A 9,113-nucleotide genomic window follows, 5' to 3' on the forward strand; every position below is an offset into this window, starting at 1 on the left:
AATCTCAAATCTGGTTTAGCATCTCACTTTTACCCATTGAGTTAATTTCTTTCTTTTGTGTAAAACCCACTTAGCACCATAGGTAAAGAAGTTTTTCCTAAACAAATAATGAATAGGCATGAACTACAGGATAAACCTCTAGATTAAAAAAAAATCAATAGTTCTATAAGGACTTACATTTTTACAAGATGTTTTAGACTTCAGAATTCCATAAGAGCAAAGGCTGTAAGCTCAATAAATGACTTATTAGACAAATGAGAACAACAGCCAATATTAATGATGATCTTCAGTGAACTGAGAAATATCCAGATAGTTATATTTATAAATTGATCAATATTTTAAACTTAATTGTCTGGGGCTTATAAGAATAGAATCTTATAGGTTTTATACAACCATCATACAGTGAGACTCCGCCAGAGGGATGTAATAAAAATGAGAATGAGAGAACCAAGAGGTCAAAGAGACAGGCGTGGCTTCTTCGCAAGTCAGAGAAGACAAACATTCCCAGACAAGATACCATGGTTGAAAACTTAAGATGTGAAGTCCTCATGCAAACACTAAGGAGATATGAAAGAATCTCTGTCCTTACAGACTTTTTGAAGTGAGAGAATATCACTTCATAGTATAATGAAAATATCATCAGAGTTGTTACAATGGCATGCAACAATGGTTTATTGAGCACTTGTTATGAGTCAGGCATAGAGCTCAGCACTTCACATGCGTTGTCTCATCAATTCTCAATGCAACTCCATGGCATATGTATTGTTATTGTTCCCATATTAAAGATGAGAAAATTGAGGCTTAGAGAGTTTAATAACTTGTCCAAAGTCATAGTCTAGTAAATAATAGATCTTACATTCAGACCCACATCTGCTTGGCTGCAATGTCCATGTTTTTAAACCCTGTGAATACCAAGACTCGTGCTGATGGGATTGATCTCCAGGTGGGGGAAACATCAGGAACAAACCTGTAATGACAAGGAAATAACATAAGTGTGATCAGTAAAATGGTTTGATTCTACATGTCCTATCTTTGGACTCTTATCTTCCTCTTTTTTCCTGCCCTGGTCACATTAAATCTATAGGAATGGGCCCTGAAAAGCCCCATTAGCTATGTCAGATTTGGGGACAAAAATCAGTTAATTAAAACATTTGTTAAGATCTTCTTATGTCATAAGAATTCTCTTTTCTCAAGAAGTTCACATCTGATAGAATACAGAAATTTAAACACCAATTATAATTCTGTGAGATGAGTACTATGCCATTGCTAAGTATAGTGAATTATGGGGGCTAACAGAATGGACACAGATTTTAGTGTACTTGTGCTTAGAAAATAACATCTCAAATTTTTCTTGTCCATTTTGGTTTCACTTATGCTTCTAAGTTACAAGTTATTCTGACTAACAGAAATGGGAGGAAAGATTTTTATTCAATCTTAATTTTTAAAATGTTAAGCCCCAGCACACATTACTTTCCACATACTTTCAAGGGCATTTTTCTAGAATCAGGTAAATGAGAGCAAGCAAGTGACCTACTTACAGCGCAAAATGCTCCAGGTTATAAAGGATGGGAAGCCAAGTGCATCCTGGAAACCACAGCATCTGGTCTTGTTTTCTGCTTCATCTATCAATCTGCTGTTACAGGAATTGAGAATTAATGTGTCAACTACAGTACTGTTTCCTCTATTTTGTCTGATGAATTCATATCTTTGTTATCCTATTCAATCTCTCTCATCTCTTCTATTAAAAAAAAAAACAAACATGTGGGCATTTATAAAGGTCCTGAATTATTCCTAAGGAGATTACTTTTTCATCTATGCTTTAAAACTTTGCTAAAGAGTGTATAGTAAGGTCAGATATCTTCTCAAGCAACTCCGTCTTTATCAATCCTGATTTTACAGATTATATCACTTGAATAGTTTATTTTCAGTACTGTATTAAAACTAAACAACAAAATATTGCAGATTTAAAATAAATAAGTTCTATAAAATGTTTATTGGTAGCATAAGAAGTAAAAAAGTACAACTGACAGTAGTCTTTGAGAAAAATAATTATGTAGCAATGTAAGATTTTGTGGATTTGTGCTACCCTGATAACATGAGAAAATTACATACTCATTTTTACATACATGTATTTTAAATTATGTGTAAAGTTTAAAACATAAAAGCATGAAAAGTAGATTGACAATAGTATGCTCTTTGAACTTTGCTGTTGAGTCTTTTAGCTCTCTGTGCTTTTTATAGAATGGAGCTATCAACTCATCTTTCCACTCTTTTGAATTTGTTGAAATTTTAGTTTCCCATTATTTTTGTCTTGATTTCATCTTATCCTTTCTACTGGAGTTTCAAGCACTTAATCTTGGTTTTTCTCAGTGCTTTCATGACTTCAGGTACAGCTACATATTCTTTACTTTTCTTTCTCCTCCCATTCTATTTAACTTGTCAAAATAATAATTAAGATTATTCTTTTCTGATAAAATATTTTTAAAAGAACCAAGGTTACCAAGTGACTATTATACTAGCATAATTACTGCTATATAATTTTATCTATTTGTTGAAGTTTTACTCCTTCTAAATCACTGTCAAGTGAATCATTTCTAATGAGCAATGAATAGGGTCAGGTTTACTGTATTAACTTAACTAAAAATTTCAGATTTGTTTTTTCTTCTAAAAAGATTTCATTCTGAATCTAGTCATGAAGCTTCTTTGCTTTGATTTCTAGCTGTATCCCAGCTTGATAGGCTCTTAGGGCTGGGGCAGTAGAGATTTTCTGTAAAAATACATCTAAAATTATGACTGACTAGGGTAGAATTTTCAAAGTGTGGTACAAAAGTATCTCTATCCAAATTATCTCGGATGTTTATTCAAAATGCATATTCCTGGGCCAAAACTTAGAGCAGTTAAATGGGAACTTCTAAGGCTGGGACCTGGGAATCTGCATTTTGCCAAGTTGTCCACGTAAGTCTATAGGCTCACAGTGAAATTTGAGAATCCCTCATCTAAGGAACCCCTATACCTTCAGGGTCCAGTTCATTGATTGACCCTGGCTGCAGAGCAAACTAACCGCACCCCCATTCAACTAACAAAAAGAAAGGTGATTTTAGTTCCATGTATGGAGAACTGCCATAAACTTTTAAGAGTCAACGGTTAATAAAGGAAAGACTTTCTACAATAAATAATTGTTTTTAATATCTCGAGTCTAACAATCACAGAGAAGGTCCAGAAAGTCTACAAAAAAAATCTGTTGTTATAATTTCCTGATTAATATTACACGTAATGAATTACTTATTGAGCCCCTACTGTGGGCCAAATATGGTGTTTTGTGCTGCCAGGGATTATATAAAGCTATCCTGGGATGAAAAGCATATGTTCACTCTGTTCTATTCTAAAAGAACCTAGCTGATTTAGTGGCTGATGGAAATGAACATGTATGGTATGTGGGAAGGCAGTAATTTGATGTCTTAGGGCCCACATATAGGAGGCCTCCTAAGGATTTGCTAAATGAAAATTAGGTCCAGAAAGTACAGGTATAGGTCCTTGGTTTATAGCCAAACCACTGGAAAAGGAATGAGCAGCAGCATTTATTTGGAGGCGTGTAAACTCTTCATGGTCAGTCATGATTAATTTATCCCACGATTTCCTTTTTTGTACAATCATACCCCATTATTAGGCAGATGAATTCATTAGCTACAACTGTACTGGGAGTTCCACCTCACTCTAGAACTAATTTAGGGTGTCCCTCGTAGGGTAACCTGTTTGTCATGGTTTACTTGAGATTTTTTCTATTTTAGCATTGAAAGAAAGCCCTATGTTCCAGAAACTCCTTTAATGTCAGACTAGGTAGGTTGGTCATGCTAGTCCTTAGACTAATGCCGGTGAAGTTCTTAGTTGACTAAGTTTCACTCAGTGAATGATGGCGATCCATTACCATCTTGAATTTCTCAGCTCATTTTTCTTACCATTCGTTATGATTACCCTAATGGGCCACAAAACCTAAAGCTCTTTCCTTCAGTAACTTCTACCTTTTAACTCTGTCAAGGCATGTTCCCATGAGCAATGACTCAGACTGATGATAATCCCAGGGATTCAGGAGACGATCTCCAACCCCCGGGGGCAGCAGTCGGGTGGGTGGTCCATGGCCTGTTAGGAACCAGGCTGCACAGCAGGAGGCACTCAAGAGAGGAAAGCTTTATCTGTATTTGAAGCCATTCCCCAGCACTGGTATCACCTCATCAGCTCCACCTCAGCTCATCAGGCATTAGATTCTCATAGGAGCATAGGTGCCTGGTGCCAAAAAGGTTGGGGACCGCTGCAGTAGAGTATCTTCTAAGACTTCTAAGACAGCTGTACATGGCTAGTATTTTTTTTTGTAAATATTATCCAAGCCTCATAATCATCCTGTTCTTCTCAGTTCTATTTCTCTCTCTAAATAATCAGTCTAGTTCTCCCAAAAGTAGGTTCATATCATTTTTTTTAAAAATATACATATGAATGTAGACACACACACATAGACCAAAAGGCATGGATTAAAACATGAACCACTTACAGTATTAAATTCCATTCTGATTCTTGTCAATGACTCGTTTTTTTAAACATTTACCCATTTACTCTTTCAAGCCTTATGATTTTGTCATTTCATGGTCTTACCTCCTTCACCTAGATTTTAAAATTTAATTGGTATTAAATTACTATCTCAAAGAGAATATGTAAAGTGTAGGGTTTGAATTAGATCAAGGTTCCTATAAAATTTTGGCACTTATTAGCTGCATGAATTTAGGAACGTTAATCTCTCTAAGCTTTAAAATTTGCTCATCTATAAGAAAATAATGGCTACTTTACAGGATTGTTTTTTTGAGGTCTTTAGATTACGGATGTGAAACGCGTAAAAAGTATATTGCCTGATACATAGTAGACATTCAATAAATTGTAGCTATTATCCTCACTACAGTATCAGGAGCTTGTAACAACGGCAGCATTCATTAAAATTCAACAGATTGCAGAATTTCAGCCATCAAAGATGATGCCGAAGGCAGAGGCGCAAAATGCTTTCCCGAGGAGGGCAAGGAGAGGAACTGTCTTATTACTTGTCTCACCGCCTCTATCTGAAGGAAGTGATACTTCTTATATCTGGGGACAGTGTCTAAAGTCCTTTCGCCCCCTGGCAGTGTGTTCAGGAGGCTCTGGCTTTCAGGTTTGTTCCCTTGGGACCTCTTGTGTCACGTCTCTCTTTCTGAAAAGGGGAAGGGGTAAAGGAAAAGGGAAGTCACCGAAATGCAAAACCTGTGACCGGATGCCCTATTCTGTCCTGACTACCCGGCCTGCCTGGGTGGGCTGCAGAGTCGTTTCGTTTAAGATTTTCAGGCGCTACCCCCAGGTGCTTGTCAGTGCAGATATGGGGGAGGAGGGTGAGCTCACCCCAGAAACTGAAAGGCAGATGGTGAGGGGTGAGGGGTGACCATGCGCGTCAGCGCTTTGGCTAAAGGACAGAAGAGCAGCGTGCAGGTTTGCACGGGGGGGTAGGGAGATGACGGGCGCGAGTAAGGAACAAGCAGGAGTCAGGGAAGAACTTCTTTGCACTCCGAACAAGGTTCCTGGATTTGTCAGTCTTGTTCCTAGAGCTCGCGAGCAAGGCAAGGACGTTACATGACATGCGCCTTCCCTAATTCCATATCTGAGACTAAACTCAGAACTAAACTCAGAGCCTTCGCGAATGCTGCAGGCAGATGCACCGGCTTCGCGGAAAGCTTCAGTACGGCTGATGACAGGTTAAGGATCTGGTGCGTGACTCCTCCGGATCCAACCTCGCGATCCAACCTCCCCACCATTTCTAAAAGCAGGAAACGCACTCCTTCCTCCCCGACAACCGGAAACGCGCCCCTTCCTCGCCGACAGCCACAGGTTGCGCATGCTCCGAGCTAAGAGGCGGGGCGCGGCTCCCACCGGAAGCATACTCTCCTAGGAGCCGTATCCTTCCGTGTGAGGCTGGCTAAGGGGTCCTGCGGCCTCTGATTGTGCACCCGGGTGAGTAGCGAGTTCTTGCCGGGCTTCGTGGGACGGGCGCGGGATCCTGCTGAGCTCCTTTAGTGCCCGGCTCGGAACTAGGAAGCCGAGCAGGAAAAGTCACCTCCCCTTCCTCCCACGCCCAACTTCAGTGCCGCCCTCCAACTACCCCCAGCCCTTGGTATCTAGGGGATTAACCTCCAAGGGCGTCCCGGCCCTCGGTTGGCTTCCGGCCCAGCCTAGGCCTTTAGCGCTGCCCTCAAGAGTTATACCATTTCCTACAGGGAATCTCTGCAGGCAATCGGGTTACTGCTTGGGCTTGAGGTCGTCCCAGGCGACATCAAAATCAGGATCCTCTGCAAAGGCGGCCAGAATGAACTGAGTCTGATGGTCGCACAGGTACCGCAACCACCAAGTGCAAAAGCGGAGGTGGTTCTTCGTGCCTGCGCACACTTTTGCAGAGGGTTGTGATGTTAATTATAACCTGTCCTTTTATGTGAGGATTGGCAGTCTTTCATTGTCATAGGCTATATATATAGGACCTTGATGTCTGCGAAATCGTAAAACACTGTAGTGATTCGGGAAAGAAAAACTATTGTATGGTGTTATACTCTTGGTCTTTAACCTGTTAATAAATTGTTCATTGACGAGGTAGTACGATTTCAAAGTTTTCTACCTTGGAGTGGAGAACTTTTTAAAATAGAACTATCTGGCATCATATAACTAACAACTCAGAATTACAATTTTGCGGTATTTCTTAGCTGTACACAGCACCACCTATGTTTATGTACATAAATGTGTGTTCATTTTGTTGATTCTATTGTTTATACAAGATTGAAATACACTCGCTCCTGTTAAATGCGCATGCAGCTTTTATCGTATATTCTGCTGTAATGGTATTGTTACTGTAATGGCCTTGCATTGCAGGTATATCAGTGTCATATGAATGATAGATGAGTGTACAATAAAGTATATACAGTTACAAATTTCACTTAGAAGTTTCAGTTTCATTTCGGGATTTTAAGGTCATTTTAGAAGATGGACTACTGTTTTAAAAGTAGCCATAGGTCTAGAACACTGTGTTACCACTAATAATTTAAGTATAGGAAAATATATAAACAGGTTTTGTGTCTTCATATTTTTTATAGGATTAAAATTGATAACTGGAATGTACTTATTATGTACCTTAGTTCATGTAGTTCAGGGAACATCCAGTAGATGGCAGTTTTATCTCTACTAACCCAAACTTTAAATAAATGAAAATGTTTTATTCGAATAGCCCTAATTTTCACAGATTAAGTTAATAAAACTCTTATTTTGCTGCTGGTTTATTTTCATCAGTAAATACTGTCTCCACATAATACCACATATTCCAACTGCATTTTCAAATTTACTCTTGGAATAAAGACTAGAGAAGTCAAACTCACATCCTGTAAGAAGTGGAATATTGTTAACCCATTTTTAGGAATCCAGGCTGATGGGAAAAAGCACACTTTGACTTGTTACATGAGGAGAGATTTTAATTAGGTAGTGTCTCCTCCCTAGCTCCATTTAAAAATACATAATTAATATAATTGGACTGTGCATTCCTTGAGTGAAGTAATTGTATCTTAGCCATTATTGTATACCCACTATATAATCAGCATTATATATACATGTTTAATAAGTGCTTTATTGTGTGAATTAAGTCACTTAATATTCCTAGGTCAAAGTTTCTCTACCTGAAATGAAGGCTTTCAATTATTTAGTTAAGTTTAAATTAAATAATGTTCTATTGCGAAGTAAGTGGCTTCTAGTAATAGAGAAATAAAGTCAATGGAACCCTCGACTTTTCTTTGGAAATTGTTCAAAAGTCTGGCTGCAGTTCTGCAGGAATGATCAAATGATTGAATGATTGAATGATTCTGCAGGAATGATTAAATTGCAGTTGCAGTTTATCTGTTGACCAAATAATTACTGAATAGCTTCTCTTTTGTATGTGACAGTTATAAAAATGTATAAGATGTAAATAAGGATTTAAACTCTAGTTGAATAGAATAGATATCACATAAATTTACTAATAGGGCCAAATAAAAAAATATAGAAGATCAGTGTGACCTGAAAGCCTTCAGTGGAGCATGTGAAGTTTTTGAAGTTTGGATAGTTTGTCATATTTAATTTCACTTTTCCTAGATGAATGGGGAGAACTGGCCCATCCAGGATACCAGGCACATTTGCTGGAGGAAAAAATACATGTGACATTTTCAGATTCTACTGACTCGAGCTATTGAGAGTTTTTACTGAGAAGTGTTGAGAAGTAAAATGCTTAAAAGTCATTCTTTGGGGCTAGATTAGGATAGTCGAATGGTTGGGAATCCTGTGAATAAAGGGAAAGATTTGGGGTCTTTTTATTAGGGAGAAGTATATACTCTTGAATGGAGGGGAGGTATCGAAAAGGAATTTAAAAATTGTTGGAGCTATTCCTGAGGGAGGGAAGGTAAGAGGATCTTTGAGTAGTAGTAAAAAGAAATAATAATTTTAGAGCTGGAATGACCATAGATATTAATCTATGCAGTACCTAAATTTTACCTTTTGCTGAGCCATCTGTATAAATTCTTATTTATGAGTGAAAAATATATATTCTTTTTTCCCCCATGTAATTCAGCATAGTTCTGTGCTATAGAAGTATAAAAGTATTATTAGAAGCTGGGATCCTATCTCCCAAAATGTGGCAGTCTTGTCATCCCCAACAAACATATTCTTCTGGATAGTCGTTACCTTTGATGGGGGTGTGCATACTTCCTATAAGCCTAACTGTGATTAATGTAGCTGCTCAGGGATATATCTAAAAGTAGACACATTGCCTTCTTTTCCCTCTCCATCTGGGTGCAGGCTGTATTCTTGTGGTTCAACAATTTTTGAAGATTCTGTTGCTTCAGATTTATCTGGGTTGTTGGAAACAATAGTATGGCTCAAAACATTTAATGTCACTTGTTAAGAAAATGGCATGTTTAAGTTTAAACAGGCCTCAAAAACCTTTAAAAATATATTTGAGGAAAAAGCGACAGTTCACAGTCTGAATTTCACTTAAAATTACCTGGTTTACATTACGCTTAATGGAAGAAATTCTTACCATC

The 9,113-nt window shown here is 38.1% G+C and overlaps 1 protein-coding gene and 1 long non-coding RNA gene across 3 annotated transcripts in view; one reads left to right on the forward strand and one right to left on the reverse strand.

Moving 5' to 3' along the window:
* Positions 1-761: 761 nt before the first annotated feature.
* Positions 762-5,804, reverse strand: LOC111740787. 2 transcript variants are annotated; one of them, XR_002780750.1, is made up of 3 exons: positions 5,091-5,804; positions 1,539-1,633; positions 762-967 (listed from the first exon to the last, which is right to left on the reverse strand). It is a non-coding gene; the product is annotated as an uncharacterized LOC111740787 (long non-coding RNA). The 2 variants fall into 2 exon arrangements; XR_002780749.1 differs by having other exon boundaries at positions 4,544-5,804.
* Positions 5,805-5,932: 128 nt separating this feature from the next.
* ATAD1 (ATPase family, AAA domain containing 1) overlaps positions 5,933-9,113 on the forward strand; it is a 57,019-nt gene continuing 53,838 nt past the window's right edge. Inside the window, exon 1 of the mRNA XM_023531463.1 lies at positions 5,933-6,018. The gene's annotated coding sequence lies outside the window, so the exon portion shown is untranslated. The remainder of the gene's footprint in view (positions 6,019-9,113) is intronic.

The sequence above is a fragment of the Pteropus vampyrus genome, unplaced genomic scaffold (genome assembly GCF_000151845.1).
Source record: "Pteropus vampyrus isolate Shadow unplaced genomic scaffold, Pvam_2.0 Scaffold68, whole genome shotgun sequence".
NCBI classification, from domain to species: domain Eukaryota; kingdom Metazoa; phylum Chordata; class Mammalia; order Chiroptera; family Pteropodidae; genus Pteropus; species Pteropus vampyrus.